This window comes from Gallinula chloropus (assembly GCF_964237585.1).
Source record: "Gallinula chloropus genome assembly, chromosome: 1".
Classification (NCBI taxonomy): Eukaryota; Metazoa; Chordata; class Aves; order Gruiformes; family Rallidae; genus Gallinula; species Gallinula chloropus.
The window spans coordinates 140290204-140309472 of record NC_140085.1 but is presented as its reverse complement, the minus strand read 5'-3'; positions in this window follow the sequence as shown (position 1 = coordinate 140309472).

Genomic DNA, 19269 nt, shown 5'->3' with positions numbered 1-19269 from the left:
TTTCCTTCTTTTTGCTTTTTTGGAGTTGCTTGAGTGAACTTTTCCAGCAGGGCAGGTAAGAGGTTTTGTAAATTCATCACCAATTGTTTAAGAAAGGCAGTATTTGAAAATGCTGCATGTTGTTATGCTGGGATCTGTGGCAGGCCTTTACTACTTGATTATACACATGTGTAGTACCAAAGAAGATCGCATTTTACTCAGTCAAGCTTGTTTAATAGAAAAGGCATAAAAATCAAAGTATGTATACTATCAGGTTTGCTTTCCAGAGAGAATGTGTTTTTCCACAAAACTAAGGAAAGGGTAATTTACCACTCAAACAATCTGGGAAAAAGGAGAACATTCTTTCCTAAACAGCAACAATTATGCATTTGGCAAGCAGTAGTAAAAGCAATTGTGCTTCCTTTCCCTTTACATAGCCCATAGTAAATCTGTACCTGGGACTGATTAGAGAACAACTGGAGAGGTGCTGCTTTTCTTTTCAAGGTCTACCAATGAACTTTTCTTTGTTTTGTTTTGTTCTGAACATGTTTTGCCAGTGGAGTTAAGATTGTCCCACCTTCTTTGCGGTTGGCCCTATTTGTTCTTCATTCACAGAAATACTGATTTTGTATGACTGGGGGAGAGAAGAAACCCAAATAATGTTGGGGAAAGTCAGGATGATGAATCAAAGGACATCATCCTGATAGAAATCCTTTGAGACCTGTAGAACTCTCTACTTTCTTGAGTATCACAACAGCAGTAATTTGAATTCTGTTTATTTATTTCTACTCTGGTCCAGATGGTGCAATGGGCTATAAAAACGACGCACCTTTAAACCTTAAAACCAACACTGGACAAAAGTAAGGTTAAGTGTAGCTCTTTTGCACCAGACCTAATGAATCTCTGGTCTACTGCGCGATCTCTGAAATTTGTTCCTTTGTAAGAACATGGGTACATTAAGCACATTTGGACAAACCCGCTTTTGCAGAGAGGGAAGAAATATTAACCTCTATTTGTTCAAGGCATATGCCCAAGAGCAAGAGAACAGATATATTTTCTACAACTCTTTGTTGACTTTTATCACTATTGTTAGCAATTTGGATAGTCTCATTACCAGGTGGCTTTTGTGTAGGATGATTCTATCTAAAGCAGCTGTTATTCCTTTTTTTTTTTTAACATGTGAGACCAAAACAAGAGGGAAAAAAAAATCAATGTAAAATAAATAAAAAACCCTTCCTAAATTCAATAGAACACTTTAGGCAGAGCACTTGAGACAGATGTTGAGGAAAAAGGAAAACACAATCTCTTTATGATTTACACCTTCCCCTCTCACAAAATTGTCATTAACACCTAAAATTTGGGAGACAATAATAATTATTTCAGACTGCAAAACAGGGAATAAAAGTTTATGGAAAAGCTCCTGGTAGGATTAGTGCTCAGCTGGAAACTGAAACTACCACATAGACAATACCACAGCATTACATGGATGAGTAAGGCACCCATGAGGAAACAAAACAGGTATCCAGCCCATGGGAAATAGAAGCAGAGCCCTGGGACTGCATCAGGTTAGGTTGTCTTACGGGCTGTAGTTGGCTTCTGTTTATGTGGAAATGGTTTAGAATATGCATCTAATGGCAGAGGTAAGAAAAGTTGGCTATTTAAAGAGACAGTGTTAAAAGCTAATTACTTGAGGTTAAACCAGGAGACAAAAATTAATAAACTTTTCCTTAAGGTGTTATTTTTCTAAAGGGCTTCCTCTTCATATTTAATGTTGTGCTTGTGAAAGCCACTAAGCCAAGAGTCCTGGAAGTTGACATGTCTCTATCTGCAGAGCAGTGAGAGGGTGACTTAACGATCTGGCTTCCTTACCAGCACCAGTCTGAAAAAGCTGCCTTGAGTGATGCAAAAGGGTACAGATTATTTTCAGCAGTCCTGAATTCTACCCAAGGTCCCTTTTCCTAATGTTTCTTCTAGGCAAGACCTTTGTTTGGGGGTAATCTCTGTCTTTTTAAATGATCAAAACCCTCAAAAGCACCTTTATCCATTGGCAGGAAAAACAGTGGAGCTTGGTAGAATTCATGTGGCATAAATCCATCCCTGTATCCCTACACTCATTCAGCCCAGGGAGTCCTGATGGAGACAGAGGTTCAATGTCAGTGTTTGTCTGCTAGGACTGGATTGTATTGTCAGTGCATTAATGCCCGAGCACAGACTAAGAAATCTGATTATCTGTTGTGATTCTTTACAGGTCCGATTTCCTTCCGTATGGAATAGTGACTGTGCACCACTATTCAGGAACGGTAGTGAGGTTTAAGCGATAGCAGTGCTATAGACAGGTAGAAGGAAGTCCCCTAAGAACAGAGGACTTACAGATGGACTGGAAATTTTCAGGTCTAATGTCTGGATTTAATTTAATTTTTATGCTGTTGTTAGAGACAGCCTGGAGTTTCTGTAAAGAATGAGCAAAGATACTGTCCTTTTACACTCCCAGGAGTGTAATCTTAAAAATCTCTTGTCTGTTTTTCCAGTGGCTACAGCTTCCCATCATATTGTGTTACCCTGTATAGTGAGGACATCTGCGGGGGGATTCAACCCTCTGGCTCCAAGTGAAATTGGTACTGGTTGTCTCTCACCTTCCACTCTTAAAAACACTTGACAATTTGACATTCTCACTGCTAAGTGGAACTGACAGAGGCTCATCAAGAATAGGACATTGTTATCAGCCCTGGCAGAAATCATACCAACAGCCTTATGCGAAGTGATGACTTGCATTTACTTCCAGCAGGATGAATGCAATTGGGTGTCAAGTGTTCTCAGTGTATGACTAGGGAACAGTGAGGAAGTTACTTAAAGAACTTGTGTTCTTCATGCTTCCATCTCAGTCATCTTGGAAGTAGATTGCAAATTGTTTAAACCTTAAAATGCTGCAGAATAAATGTATCATTATTATACTGTAGTTTGATATGGCTTAGAAAAAACCTTAATATTCTCCAATGATTGTTTTCAGATGTTGGTCTTTATCAGGCCCAAAATGCTGGGCAAAAGATGAAGGCAAATTGTTAGTACCATTCTGCTTGCCAATAATTCATTCTTCCTTTCTTCTTCCTTTTTCCTTTTTCTTCCTTTCTTTTTTCCTTTTTTTTTTTTTTTTGGAACATGGTTGTATTAATGAGACTGGTTGCGCAACGCACACTGCACTGACCTTTCCTGTCTAGGACAGGCATACAAATCCTGCTTTTGCTAGAGTGATGGAAAGCAATTTGGATCTGAAGGCTGTAAAAGGCAAAGCTGAAATGAATTCTGACAAGTTGTAGCTGAATTCTTCTTGCAGAGAAACAGCCATTCCTTCCCCCTTACCCCTGCCGCCTGGCTCTTTTTAAATGGTCCAGAATTGGCTGTTTAATATCTGAGAGCTCCAGAGCCTGAAACTGTCGGGAATGGAAGGGTTTTATTGATGCCAGCTGAAGGTGCACTCATCAGGTGAACAGAGGTGTGTTGACAGCCCTTGGGTGTGTGAGTGAGTGACATTCAAGTCCCGTATCCAACAATGACCTTGGAGAAAAGCGTATGAAGAAATTAACAGAAGAATTTCAAAAGGGTTAGGTTTCAATCCCTGTCGTCTTATTTCATGATACTCACTTAATAAATAAAGAGATAGATTAAATATTTGCCTCTCACTGCCCTGTCACTGTGCTGTTGACGAAAATGAGTAATGTGACATCTGACTAAAAATGCTCAATGAAAGTGGGGCCCACTGTACTTAAAAGGAATCATTATTGCACTGCATAAAATAAAATGCTGTAAAAACCTTAACTTAGGTAGCGAAGGATTTACCTCTTCCTCTTTGCTAGCAGGAGGTTTTGTTGTTGCTGCTTTTAACTCCTCATTTACAATACATTTCTCAAATAAGGGTAGATTAAAGGACATCTCAGTAAGAGAAAAACAAGAGCCAAAAAGAGTTTTCTAAGAAAGAAGCCACCTACTTGTATTTTGGTTTTTTTTTCTTGAATATGGAAACAGCAGCTAAGGCCATGGGTAAGGAAGAAGGAATGAGGCCTCCAGGTTTGTCTTTTGTCATGGCTGTAAGTCCCATTGTAGCCCACTGGGCTGGGGATCTGCACTGGCCAGCTCTAGGTCCTAGGAGATTCAGAAATGCAAAACCAGTAGGTTCTTCTTCATTTCCTTGGCTTCCACTGGGAGAAGCTTGAGCTACCCAAGCCCAAATAAACAGCTGAGGGAACACCTAACTGTTACCTCCATTATCCATTATTTTCCCTTGTTTTTAGCTGCCTGGTGCTATAGGAAACACCTGCACGGGGCTCTGGTCTCTTTCTACCCAGCTGACTTTTTTCAGCCGTGCACTGGCTTGGGGTCAGCCCTCACAAGCAGGTGTTTTCCCTCAGAATAGCTTTCTTGTCTGAACCCGAGTGGATCACAAGGGCCGAACTTCACTGCCGGAGGTCATGGGTCAAACACGGCAGCACGGGGTCCCCCGGGTACTGCGCTTACCAGGTGTTTAATATTATCAGAGGTTATTTGCTGAAACCGTGATAGAGTGTTCTCAGCGATTCAAAATAAATTTAACGAGAACAGTTTTAAAAGCCCCCACATTAGAGGATGTCTGTTCAATGGACAGAGAGGTTAAAGTTAATTCGATCAGGCATGTGTACTTTCTCCAAAAAGGAACATATGCACTCAGCGGCTTGGCCCCATTTGTTGCAATTTTGGGTCTCATTTCCATTTGCAAGAAAGATAACTACTTGCATATGGAAGCAATAAATAAGAGAAGTCATTAAAATTTCTCTAATTTGGGGGTGGTGGTGGGGGGAAGTTTTAACAAAGTAATATCTTTGCCAGGGCAGACAGAAATGTAAATTAGAGATTGGAAGGAAACCTATTAAAGGAATTGCTGTGTTACTAGTCTTTTTTAATCTAATGAATTTATGAATTGCCACTTGTTAGGTCACAGACTTTGTTAATTTCCTATGTGTTTAGTTAAGCAGAGAAAGTGTGGGGCAGGAGGAGGGAGGGGTGAAAGGAAAACGCTTGTGAACAATGAACCTGAGCAAATATTTTTGTACAATGTGTTAAGGTTATTAGGTTCCGAATTTTTTTAATAAAAACAGCCACATTTAGAAAATCTGAGAAAGATTGGCCTGCACATCTACTAAGCAGGACGATAAAAATTTCTAAAACTTTTCCTGTGTTTATTTTTTCACTTTCAAAAACTTTCAGCTTTTGAAGGGTTAAAAGCTCATGACATTTACTGAATAATCTTATTAAAAACAAGAAAAATTTTAAGAAAACATTGTCAGCTTATGGTGCCAATTTAGTAGTCGCATGTTCATGGGCAACACTGTCAGAAATTACAGCTAATCTGATGCCTCTTGGGCTTTCTTTGGTCAAAAGCCCAAAGAAGAATTTTCATTCCCTCTTCTCCTGTGGATTGCAGAAGCTAGAAAACAATGTGACACCTTGGGTCCCCTTTTATTACAGGTGCTCTGGGCAATAGATGGCATTTTGCAATCCTGTGGTATCAAATGCACTTGTCATACTTCTATCATTCAGTGCAGGTCTTCCCATGGCACCCTGTCCTGACACACAAAAGGTGAACTAGTGATCCAGTTCAGCGGATTTTTGAAGCTCATGACAGAGACAGCAACGCGAAGAACTACATCAGTGTTTCTCCCTATACATTCAGCCTCATCTCATCCCAGCTAGGCAGATGAGTGAGCAGCCTGCAGAACCTGCCCATACAGACCCTGGGCACCTGCAATTTCTTTCATTTGTGGAGGCAACCAGATATTGAAAATAATTTCTGAATGGGCTGGATTCTTAGTGGTTAATGCAAAATGTTCAAGTAGCAACCTGTTGGGGTACCAAGTGGCTGTTTTCCCATCTTTGGGGATTGAGGGAATTAACTGTAACAGTATCCTCTCCACACGGACCAGCAAGTATAGACTGAAAAATAAGTTTTATGCATACATATGCATGCACAAGCACACAGACACACTCAGAAATTCAACCAAACCTTGATGAGTTTTGATAAGCTCCCTGCTGCACTTTGCTGCAGTGTAAATCTGTGCTCCTGTGTGATGCTTCTGGCTCAACTTATAGCTCTCAAGTAAAAAAAAAACCAACAAAACCCCCAAAAAATCCCCCAAACCAAACCCAAAACAAAGGCTGGTTTTGTTGCATTTCTGGCATAAAAGAAAACAGAAACGAATGGAAATCTAACTAAAATGTCTGTTCTCAGGAGGCCCATGTCTACATTCTTGAGGGTTCAGATCGTTTGGATAAACTCCGTACAAGTATCTGAACTTTTTGGTAGGTCTCCAAATTGAACCTCTGAACCTTCTGAGGCTCACAGGCAGCTAGCCACTTTTGTACTGCTGTCGGGTTGGACTCAGTTTGCTTTCTCAGGCCCTTGATACCAAAAATATTTACCAGGTAGTTAGTAGAATCCAGTTGGAGAAGTCAAGAATCTGTCTTGGGTTTCATTGGCTACTACAAGGGAAAAGTTTTTGCTAATGAATTAGTCATCAAGGGATGAAATAGGAGTTGTTTTGTGGTTCAGCTACAAGTCGAGGCCTAAGAAGGTCTAGTCTCTGTTCCAGGTCCTGCTACTGACTTCCTACGGCATTTAAACAAGCTGCCCTTAAACTCAGTGACATGTCTGCTAAAGGGGGATGTCCACATTACAAGAAGAAACTTGTTATTTGTCAGATAGTATTGAAATGAGCACATCAGAAAGCCTCTACTTCTACAAAGTAATTCCAGAAGGATGAGTAGACTGGTGTGGTTTTAGTTGGCTAGTCCCAGGTACAATCCAAGAAGGAAATTCTTAGGAAGCCTAATGGACTTCATTTATTAATTTGTTTGGTGATCAGTAATATTTAAAACAGCTTGGATTTTAAACCACATGAAAAATATGCCACCCTGCTGTTCCCACAAGTGTGAGCCAACTCAAGAAACTACATGTAACTCCTGTGCCAGTAATACATTTATTATTTATGTTTTCAATTATATTTCCATACCAACCTCCTTGTGTAAAACTGAAAAATTTAAGCATACACCCTCAAAGAATTATCCATATTTTTCTTACAGCAGGCACTGAATCTTTGAAAAGGACACCCTTCCCCTTGACCTACACTGAATCTTTGAAAAGGACACCCTTCCCCTTGACCTAAGTGGCATATTTCCCACTGAAATTTGTGTGAGTCAGAGTTAGATCTGGGAGTCCTTTCCGCTTCCCTCAAAATGAGCACACTACAGAAAAAGCTTCTGAAGCTATATTAAGCTGGTGTTGCAGTGGTTATTGAGCAGCTTGGGGCAGACGACTATTAGCACTAGCACCAGAGCCAGTGTGATGACTTGGAAATGAACTAAATAAGACTGTGTTTAAATGAGAAAAACTTAAATTGGGACATTTATTTGATTCATTTTTATTTATTTAATTTCCAGGGGAAGTGGTCACAGCACCGAGCCTAGACTGAGTTCAAGATGTGTCTGGACAATGCACTCAGTCACATGCTTTGACTTGGCTGGCCCTGTGTGGAGCCAGAGTTGGACTAGATGATCCTTATGAGTTCCTTCCAACTCAGGATATTCTATAATATTTTGATTCTATTATTTATGAAATATTTCTCGTCTTTGATAACATTGAAAGATTTCAGTGACCAAATACAGCAAATTTGACATCGAGCCCATCTTTGTAACTTGGAAGACATCATCAAGACCATCTAAATACAAAGCATTGACTTCACTGCTGCACACGATCTTACATCACTTGATTTCTAAGGAATGACACAATGCAAAAGCCTTTGCAGTTTTTATATTGTGTACCAGAAATATTTGTAGAGCTATCAGAACATTTTTGTCTTTTTTTCTCATTTGGTCTTCAGGACGAGAGGCCCTCTAGTATTGTAGTTTTAAAGGTCAGACCTACCTATGGTAAGTAAGCAGCCCTTTGATGTTTTAGTTTGACTGCAGGCACTGAACTCAGCAAAACCTATTGTTTGTCACCTATCATTTTACTCTGAATGTAACATATATTCTATATATTTAATATAAGAAAAACATCTGCTGCACATACGCTAAAGTACATGTGACATTATGCAGATGCATTTAAAATACTGTAAATTTACATTGTTTTTCTGTTATGTTTTAAAGTATTTCATGGTATGGTGTAGATTATAAAACGTAGGAATATATCACAATCCTAGTGTCATGCTGCATGTTTTAAGTAACAGGAACACTGAGGACTTTTGTAGTATTTTATGTGTGTATTGTAATTGATCATGTCTTTTTTGTTGCCTCTCCAGTACTCTAAAAAAGGTATGAGTGATATATATCTTTTTTCTATAGCGATGATTGCTAATCTAATACTATGTTTCTGTGTTTTGACACACGAATGCTGAAAAATAGGAAGAAAAGAAGTCCTGACACTGAGAGGCTGATAGTGCCAAAAGACAAAAGAAAGGAGAAATTCATCTTTGAACCTTTCTGGAATAGAAATACATGAAAAAGTCTTTGGAGGAATACTTGAAGCTTATTTTGGGTTTCTGTGGTAAGGTTTGAGGGGGGTGGGGAGGGTGGGTGTGTGGGTGTTACAGGAGTGGCTTCTGTGAGAATCTGCTAGAAGGTTCCCCCAGGTCTGATCAGCCAGGCCCAGCTGGCTCCAAGATGGACTTGCTGCTGGTCCAGGCCAAGTCCATCAATGGTGGGTGCTTGTCCTCCAGCCAGGGTCAACCCACCACAGTCCTTTTATACCAGCCTTTAATACTAGTTAAAGACTTGTGGATGATTGCTGTCCATTTGATGTTTTAAGCATAGTTTCATAGAGTCATCACACAGTCACAAGATGCCAAGTACCAGTTAAAATAATTAAAAAGCTATTAATTTTCTTTTGAAACTCCCTCATGCAGTACTACTCACCCTAAAGTGGCCCCCTTTTTTTCATCAGCTTAAAAACTTGTCTAGGTTTTTTGAACCTAAATTTAGGTGACGTGCAACTTAATATGCCTTATAGTAACAAAAACATCTACATAAGGATGACGGTGGTGGCACAGGAGAGCGACACAGTACTGGAGAGGTAATTGATGTGCACATGAGGAGGGATACCCTGTATGGATTGACAACAAGCATGTCAAAAGAAATCAAGTAAGCAAAGTATTAAGAACTGTTGATTGTATTGATAATCCCCTTTTACTACAATGTGCATAGCAATACCAACTTTGTCTAGGGAAGCCTGCATTTACCCCTTGTTTTAGATAGACTACTGCTCCAGTGCCCCTCAGCAGTCAGGCATAAGAATTTGTGGCTCTTCATGATGTCAACGTTTTGCCATTGTTGCTTAAAGGGTGGGAGTCTGATTTGTAACTGAGGGAGGGGAGACTCTCCCATTGAGTCATGAGGTACAGAAAGACCCCCTTGCTTTCTAAGTTCCTTCTCAGAGAGGAGCCAGTCTGGGACTGGCTGGGTCCAGTCTTAGTCCCAGATTTGGTCAATGGTTTATGTCTAAAGGATCATATATCTAATCACATATCAGAGTCAACTTTTGCCTGTTGGAGCCCCTGAAGGACTTCCACAGAGGCCGTTTCATAAAGTTGAAACTAATAGAAAACATATTAAAGCAACAGATACAAAGAGTTCAGAATTGCCATTGATAAATGCATTTACTGCAATAGCCCTAATATATATGACTATGATTATAATGCTAGCAAAATACTATCTTGGGTATTCTCACCAAAAAGGTGAAATCACAATTGCTTACCAAGAAGGTATCCCTGTCTTGCTGGAGGAGAAGCACAGCCTGCATCTCTGGGGGCTTCAATTTCTTCTTTCCTCTCCCTGGGTGTAACTTTCTCAATACCTTTTATAATCCAGTCTTAGCTGTTCCATCCCAGGAGTAACATTTAACATGATTTGGGTGGAGAGTCAAGTACTAAAGTCATGTATGTTTAGCACATACTGCTTTTAGCTCATTATCATATTTAGGGGTGTCAACTTTAATATTCATTTTGCAGATAATGAAGCAAAAGGATTCACTCTAGGCACCATGGCCTTCAAGATTCTGTGTAGAAACTGTCTATTTATTCTGCTTTGTCTAGCCAAAATGGTCTTGCCAGACTCCCTCCTTCAGCTGCTTCTCATACCAACCCTGTGGATCTCCATCCATAATGTTTGTGTAAGAGAGAAGCAGACACCTGTGTTTTTAACCTCTTATACGCAATTGTCACAGCCATAAGATTCAAAAGAGAAAATATGGGCACTCTGGCTATAATCACAAAGATAATTTAACTGTGGACTTAGCTTTAAGTGTCCGAAATCACTGGGATTGTTCAACACTTTTCAGGAATGAGCGTATAAAGCTGGTTTTGTTTTTCACTTACTAAGTGCCAGGCCTATTTTTCATATCATATAAATGATATGACAGAACAAAAGTAATGTTTGTGCATCAGCTGAGGTAACTTGGTGACTATGAAGAGTTGGGGGTTTGATTTGAGAAAGCTTATTTTCCAAATTCAGTAACTGAAAGAGGAGTTTCTGATAGTCTGAGATAAGTCACTACTAAATATGCTCAACTCACTAAGAAGCACAACTTGGCTGTTCATCTCTTTACGCATCCAACTTCCAGTGTTATTTTATGTTTCATTGATATATAACAACATTAACAGCCTTCTTTGGGTGGATGTTTTTCCCCTCCCTGGTCATTCATTAGCGACTGTCCTCTATACAGATTGTTGCGTAGTATTTATATATGTTTCCACGGACCCATTTGTGGTCAATTGATTTCACATTCATACCACATGTAATGACTCATTTATTAGCTCTAGAGTCTCCTTATTTGCATGGACTACTTGTATCGATATCATTAGCCTTGAACAACCCCAGTAGCCCTGTTCATGGCCACGAGCTTTTAAGTTATAATCTCAATTCTTATCAATGTTCAATTGTCAAGTTTTCAGTCAATTCTAATTAGTCTCAGGTTAAAAAAAAGAAAAATACATAATCCCCAAAAAACTCTGCAACAATAGTGACACATTCACAGGGGCCATGGTTTCTTTTTTGTCACACACTCAGACTAACATTTCCATGTAATTGGTGCTTGCGCATTTTGCAATGTCTGAAATGCTTCTAAATATGAATTGCATATCTGAAAATTATTAATGACATTCTTGGCATTCCATTAATGTTATTTATTATTTATCGTGTGTGAGATGGAACTGCCTAGAGGCCTTTGCAAAGGATCAAGGACCCGTTGAGCTAATCTCTTGCTAGGCATATAAATCCAGATGGATGAGCAAATGCAGGAGCACATGGCAAACAGCAAAACCTGTTTGTCACTTCAGCGTTTTAGCCTGCAAAATACAGCCATAGCACAGAGGCAGTGGCACAGTTAGTATAAGGGGCACATTCAGCTGTCACAGCTGAAAAGACACAGACTGAAAAAATCAGGCTGGTTTTAAATTTATTTATGATGAACCACCTCATCTGTTCTTTGGCCTTAATGATCAAGCAGGATTTGAAGGTGAGAGGAACTGTATGGTTTATCTCTGAACCTGTGATATGGGATTGATATGGCTGAGGAGCACAACCGGACTAGGAAATTGGAAAGTAATCTATTGTACCATATTATTAAGCATCATGTTATAGACCTTTTAACTCTGATATATGAGGAAACCAATCCTAGTACTGTATTGCTCTCAATTTGTGTATCAAGTAGACTCTTTATAAAATAGGTGACAGAAAAAAATCTCAACAGATCTCCACAATCAGAAACTCCCTCCACCTGCTGCTGATAATGTATTCACCAATAGTTCTACTTCCTAGGCCTTCTCCATCTCCCCCCCTCTACACTGTCATGAGGAAAAGGACCTAATGATGGGAAATAATTGTCCCCCTGTATTCAGCACTGGTGAGGCCCCACCTTGAGTCCTGGGTGTTCAGGTTCCTCACTACAGAAAAGACCTGGAGATACTTGAGCGTGTCCAGAGAAAGGCAATGAGGCTGGTGCGGGGACTGGAGAATAAATGTTATGATGAATGGTTGAGGGAATTGGGGTTGTTTAGTCTGCAGAAAAAGGTGATTGAGGGGAGATAAGATCACTTTCTACAACTGCCTGAAAGGAGGTTGTGGGGATGAGGTTGGGGAGGCCTGACCTTTTCTCCCTAGTGACAAGTGATAGACCAGGAGGAAATGACATCAAGGGGAGGTTTAGACTGGATATTAGGAAGAATTTCCCAGTAAGGGTAGTTAGGCATTGGAATGGGCTGCCCAGGGAAGTGGTGCAGTCTCCATTCCTGGGGGTATTTAAAAGGCGGTTAGATGTGGTGCTGAGGGACATGGTTTAGTAGTGGTTGGCAGCTTAAGGGTGATGGTTGGGCTTGATGATCTAAAGCGTCCCTTCCAAGTAAGACAATTCTGTGATTCTATGATTCTATGATTAGGGCCAGTGACCAGGAAGAGCTGGAGTCAATGGGTGTTATGTTGCAGTTCTCTGCCATGAACCTGAATCACTCATAGAGTGTTTGTCAGCCTTTTTTCCTTGTGTATTTTATGGAGGATGATGCTGCCTTCATGTGGGGCTACGAGGAACATTATTATTGATTGGTGGTCTCTGCTTTTCATCTTCTGGTCTCCGACATCATATTTTTAGGAGCTTTGCTCTGGTTATGTCAGGAGAAAGAAGGCTGAGGAAGCTGGTGATGAAAGATGCCAGGAGCTCATGGGTGAGAGCAGGGCTTGTGCTAATAGCTGCAGTGCTTTATTAGCCATCACAGTTTCTCCCTTTGGATTGCTCATGCTCAAAGGCCTCTGAAAGCAGCCCAGAAAATACAACTGAAATCAGGAAATTTCCAAATGGCAACAAGGCCCAACAGCCAAATAAAATAAATGAGCTGGCCTAGGAAATCCTTGTAACTTGCCACCCAACAACAATAAACCAATCCTACGACACAGAAACTGGAAAGGAAACAAAGAACCCTTTTAATTATTTACAGTAGGCTTATTGTGGCTAAGTAAACATTGGCCGTGGACTTACAAAGTTATCCTAAGTAAAGTGGGCTAATGCAGTAGTATATTGCCTATACATTTCACACACAGCTTTTTTAACAAGTTCCAGCCTAGTGTAAATAAAATGTATCTCCCAGCAGACAGGCTCTTAACTTGGGAGATGGTTTTCCACTTACCAGTTTCACAAACTGCAGTCATTTTGTAATTAGGTAAACTCATTATCAACTTTTGTCTTAAAGTGGGTTACAGTGCAGCTTTAGAGACAGAATATAGTGTGCAGGCAGAAGAAAGCCAATGGGGACAAGATAACCCCACTGCACCAAGAGGCTTCTCCTAACTCCCTGGTTTATACCTGAGGTGTACAATTGTATCTCCTGGGCACAGTTACAGGTCTCTGCCTTCACCTGGGAACACCTAAAGTGGCATGCCCATCCCAGGGACTGAGTTCATGTGGGACTTAAAGTTTCTGGCATGCTGTGTGAAGGTGTGTAATGCAGAGCACTTGGGCCTGACAGAGGTGGGCGGGAGGAAGACAACCAGCCAAAGTTCATCCAGCAGTCCTGTCCACAGCCCTCATTGCATACACAGACTACTCTACACAAACAAGTGAAGAAAACAGGAATTTCAGGCGTATGTGGTAGTGTGTACTGAATATATAAATATTAAATATATTAAATCCAAAACAAACCACAGTGAAACAAATCCCCAAACTGAGGAGATCTGTGTGTTGTGGAATTAATGAAATCTGATATTTCTGTGGATTTAAGTAGGAAGGCCCCTGAATCCCCTCAGTATCATGTACGGCTTAACCCTATTCCTCCTCTCCCATCCTTTATGCCTGTGCCATCTCTCCAGCTCCATCCTGCCTCCCTCAGCCCCAACCCTGCACACAGGGTGCTGTAGCCCCTTGCCACTCACCCACTGTCCTGTGTTAAGAGGTGCCATGTAACAGATAGTGTTTGAGCCCTTGTTAATGCATTCTCTTCAGTAATGCATTACTTAAGCTCTCCCTGCCCAGTCTCCAAGTGTCATGAGAATCTGATGTCCCTGAGACTTCCACAGCTTCTCGAATTTCATTGATGAAATGACACAAAAGGCATTAATAGGACACCAGAAGATAGAAAGTAAGAAACTTCTATGAAGTCAGGTTATACTTAGCTCACAAACAAAATGGATACACTCTACTCATGACTGAGATTATATTTAAAATGCTTTTAGTCAGTTAAGTACTTTTGAAATTAACGCACCAGCCAACGTAACCAGCAGCAAATTCCACCTCACTTTGAAACAAAGTCTTTCCCATCAGTGCTAACAGATGATTCTTATGACAAAGGCTACTGACCAAGAAAGTAAAGAAATTTCAGAGCATATGGCAAACAAGTGCAGAAAAATGGTTGGCCAAGACCTGATCTTCCCATTCCTTTTTGGGCAAGGTGAAGGTGCAGTTATGGTGTTTCCGAATACTGGGTTTGAGGTTTGGTCAGAGTCCTGACCAAGCATGGAGCAGAAGTGTTATCCCGCAACGAAGTCCTTTGATTTTAACACATAAGGCAGAGGAGTGCCACGAATTCTGCCTACAAGAATACTTACATTCAGTTTACATAAATTAATATGTTTTGATTTTTCATTGTGAATAGCATAACTTTCTGACCATGCTGATAGTTCCTGAGAGCCTTTTAGCAGACTTTGCCCTCTTTTGCATTGAAACCGTCAGCCTTAGCTCTAAGACTCTTTTCTGACTTCCTGTCCCTAGATGCTCACAACTCTCACATTTAGTCTTCCACTTGTCTTGGTCTCCTTCTGGGTGCATCTTCTATTTTCCCTAAATAGCTGCTGCAGGCCTCCTCCAGCGACTCGAGTGCGATGTATAAACTAGTGTTTACCCGTTGTTCTATCCTCTCACAGAATATGACTTCCCGCAAACCTAATCCTCATCTCCTGTCTCCTAGGTTTAACGTTAAAGTCTGCAATATGACAGGGAGTGGTGCATGTTTCCATCCCACTCCCTCCCTCTTCCTGCCCAAATCAAATGGTTAAAAAATAATATGCAAAACGAAAGAAAAAAACCTAAGAAGTGTTACTTCATCTTGCTGCTCGTTGTTTTCATAGGCAGCATCTGGCCTGTTAAGCAGACAGAGTTATCACAGGAGACAGGGCATTATGCATTGCAAATCAGGAACTCAGCATTATGTAACAACCTACAAAATATGCAAGTATGGTTTGAATGAAATACAACTGCTGGACTACCAAACAGATAGGCAGCCATGAAAGTAATTACAAATACAGATAGAAATGAAAAAAGAGACACCAGGGAAATGTCTTACAATATTTTCTGGTAATCAGTCAGTATTTTGTTGTCCTTAACATGGGTCAGAAAAAAAAAATCCTACAGGTTAAATTCTGTAGGGCTTTATGTTATTTTTTAATAAAAAAAATTTATACAAAGCCCCACAGGAAAAAAGTCAACAATGTAGTTACCTTTCAATATATTCAAATGATAATTTTTATTTGGAGCATAGGATATGCCAGATGGTATCAGTTCAGTAGTTTATCTACTTTCTGTATAAGACACTGATCACAGAACACTTTTCTAACACTCAACATAGAGTTTATCATAAACACTTTTAGGTCTTTTAGTAACCTTTCTCTTAATTAAAGTGTCAATTTCATTGGGTTTATTTAACACTGATGTTGCTTTGGAAAGAAAGAGAGGATCAGTATCTTAAAAAAAAATGTTAACATACAGGGAAGTATTTCAAGTAAATCTTTGCAGAAACCATTGACTTTGCTGCAAGGAAATCTAATGTAGAAATACACTTTTTGACCAAAGGGATCTTATCCTTGTCCATTTTTCACCATAGTTAATAAACTCTTGACAAGACCCAAGATTATTTCAAGGAGAAAATGGTCAAAGTGATTTCCTTGTGTTAAGATATTTTAATTTGAATGTCATTTATTAGTTTTCGTCTGAAATACTGTGTTCTCCCTCCCCCCTCCTCCCCCCAAGATAAGTTAAGAGCCAAAAAGATACTTTTTTGTCCTTGTCAATCTGCTTTGTTCAATGATTTCTCAGTCTGGCAGCAAAGGATAGAAAGGAAATTTAATAAACAAACAAGCATTGCATCCATAACTCTTATTATTTGTTGTGGTCTAGTTTTGTTGTCAAGTAGTTGATATTATTTAGTTTGATTTGGAACAAAAAAAGAGCCCTTAAAATCTTGAAAAATTTGGAGCTGGTGGTATCACCTGAGCTTTGGGTGTCAAGGTGGGTCTCAGTCAGTACTTTGCTTACTGAAATTCAGATCCCCATTTTACAGAAAGCATTAAATCAAAGCTATTGTCTCTCCTTGACAGATCTTACTGGCTGTTTTAGCTGCTCTCACTCCTGCTACCTGTGAATCCCACTCAGAAATGTTCAATCAAGACAATCTGGGTGGCAGGAGAACAACTGATTGCTACGGATTCTGCTTTCAGAGGGAGAGCCCAAAACGTCATGCCAGTGCTCAGCATTACTGCTCTAGGTTGGGTTGTGCCTCTGTGTGGCTGTGCTGAGGTCACTGCCCAACCCCACAGTGAAACTTGGAAAGCCAGTTCTTTCTTCATGAGACATAAGACTTTGCTATCTCTTCCTTACTTTTTCCTATCTTCATCTCCTCACCTTTTGTGTTCACTACTGAGAAAATTCTCTAAAAAAAAAGCTAAGCACTACAAATGGTATATTACTTACCCTATGGATAGATTTTCTTTCTCCTATCTACTTTATAGTAATGCCTGAGGCATATGACAATGGACCTTCTTCTTTTATGGTGATTTATGGACAGCATTAGATGACTAGCATATTTTAAGTTCCTCTACTCACTCTGTGCTTGTCTCAACTTGCAAAGATTCATTTCTCTCTCCTGCTTTTGCCCAATAGGAGTTTAAAAAGCTGATCCTAGCAGCAGAATTATGTGAACAGTCTTTTTGCCCTTCTTAACTCCTTAAATTTGTTTTATATGTGAAAAGGGGAAGGAAGGGAGGAGTAGAGGAGGAGTGAACCAATGTGAGACGAGGTGAGAAGAGGAGAAGGAGAGAAGGAGAGGAGAGGAGAGGAGAGGAGAGGAGAGGAGAGGAGAGGAGAGGAGAGGAGAGGAGAGGAGAGGAGAGGAGAGGAGAGGAGAGGAGAGGAGAGGAGAGGAGAGGAGAGGAGAGGAGAGGAGAGGAGAGGAGAGGAGAGGAGAGGAGAGGAGAGGAGAGGAGAGGAGAGGAGAGGAGAGGAGAGGAGAGGAGAGGAGAGGAGAGGAGAGGAGAGGAGAGGAGAGGAGAGGACAAAAAGGAAAGAAAAATATAATTTCACTCTGGCCTGTTATTTTAAATAAGCGCATGCATTATAAATGGTAATTTGTTGTACTTACTCATGGTTATTTTCATTCCTCCATGTCTTTCATCTAGTTCCATCATTCTAGAAGAACTAACACAAGCTGAAATATACAGTGAGTTTGTAAAGATTTCCAGTTGGCTTCAAGTGCATTTCCTGACTGGCGTTCTTTTTCTATAGCTTCTGGATCTTAGGCAAACATTTAAGCTTGGCTTTAGGTATATGCCAGGAAAAGTATTGGCCCAGATATCAAGTTTAAAGACACATCACTTTCCCTCTTCCTGCCTTCTCCTCTCTTCCTAATACCAAAACAATAAACTCCTAATAAAATGGGGTGTTATTTTAGTTCTTCAGAAATAATATTGTTCTAGGAGGAAAAACAGCTTGCAGATGGGCATTAAATTTGGCTGTAAAGACAATCTCTGACTTCTAAAGCTGCTACCAGTATCTGGCTGTCTGAAAAGAGGGCAGATAACACAGAGAAAATGATGGCAATAAACCCTCATATTGCCATGTAATATAATAGTTATATATTTTCTTGGCTGAATCTTCACAGTTTGGTGAGACTTTCTGAGGTCCATATTACCGTGAATTTTGCAGCATCTGGAAGTCACCAACTATATTCTTCCTGAGCACTTAGTACTGCTAAATCCCACCCTCCTTATGCAAACCAAACTTTCACTGGACTCAGTAGTCAATTGCTGGGAATGCAGGCTTTTAACAGAAGACAATTTTCTTCATATTTATCATTCAATATTACAATTTTAAGGCTATGAGAAATTAATATTTTCAAGTTAATGTAATAAACATCAATTCTCTGTTCAGTAGTCAGTATTAAAAGAGAAATTCAGACCATAATATTTCTTCCATTTTAAGGAGTCGATCAATCATAGAATGAGAATTCAACACAGTAACAGGGGTTTGCCAAGTTCTAAACATGAATAAATCTTGGTTTTACTTACACTTTCCCACAGGATCAACTAAATTTTTTAATGAACAACATGTTGAATATCAAACAGGGTGAGATACTATCCTTCTATCCAAATCGATGTGTGTTCTGATCTTGTATGACTGGGCCTTTACAGATTGTTTTCCTAGAGAGGAGGACACACATTTTTGAATATTTCTTCATCTGTTACCTGAAAACTTTGCAGCATCTAAGGGAAAGTGAATGTTGACTAAATAAATTCATTTTCGGAGGATTTCCATCTCACCCTGATCTTGATTTGGCTTATCAAACCTGCAGCAACACTTCAGTTTAGCCCTTCAGTTTCCTGCCTTCACTTGCAGAGACTGACTGAAACGAAAGGAAGCACAATTACGATATTCATTTTATAAAAGAGTAAAGATTATATTGTAAGATTTGGAATATTTCTTTTGTTTTCTTCAGCAACATTTCTCTGAAGTTCTCTTTCCTACCCTGCCTTGAAACAGAAGTCCCTTCAGCTGCATAGCCAGCAGTGACTAGTTAGTATGAGCTGGATTTACCTATGAATATGTTGGATCAAATTTCTTTCCCCGACATATTGGCAATATAGGTATGTTAGCACAGTTTCTTCATGACTATATTCATGACTGGCAGCAAAACCAGGCAGCTGGCATTGAAAGATCTTCCCAGGAGGTATTCTTGCCATTTTTGCACTATTTTCTTGATTTCCTGGGAGGGTTGTGAATCTGATGTTGCATTGCCAATGATTCTGGGTGCTTGTGCATTGAAAATTCCAACAAGCATTTTGCAGATGTCTAGAAGGGTCATAGCACTGTATTTGTTATTGCTATGGCAGTGATTTCAAGCTCAGTTCCATATGTGTTGTGAGTAGCTTTGGGAGTTAGATTAAATAACTTGTACAGAGCTACTGTCACAATTTTTTTTTTTGTTTGTATCTTTGGGCATCTTGAATCATTCTGAAATAACA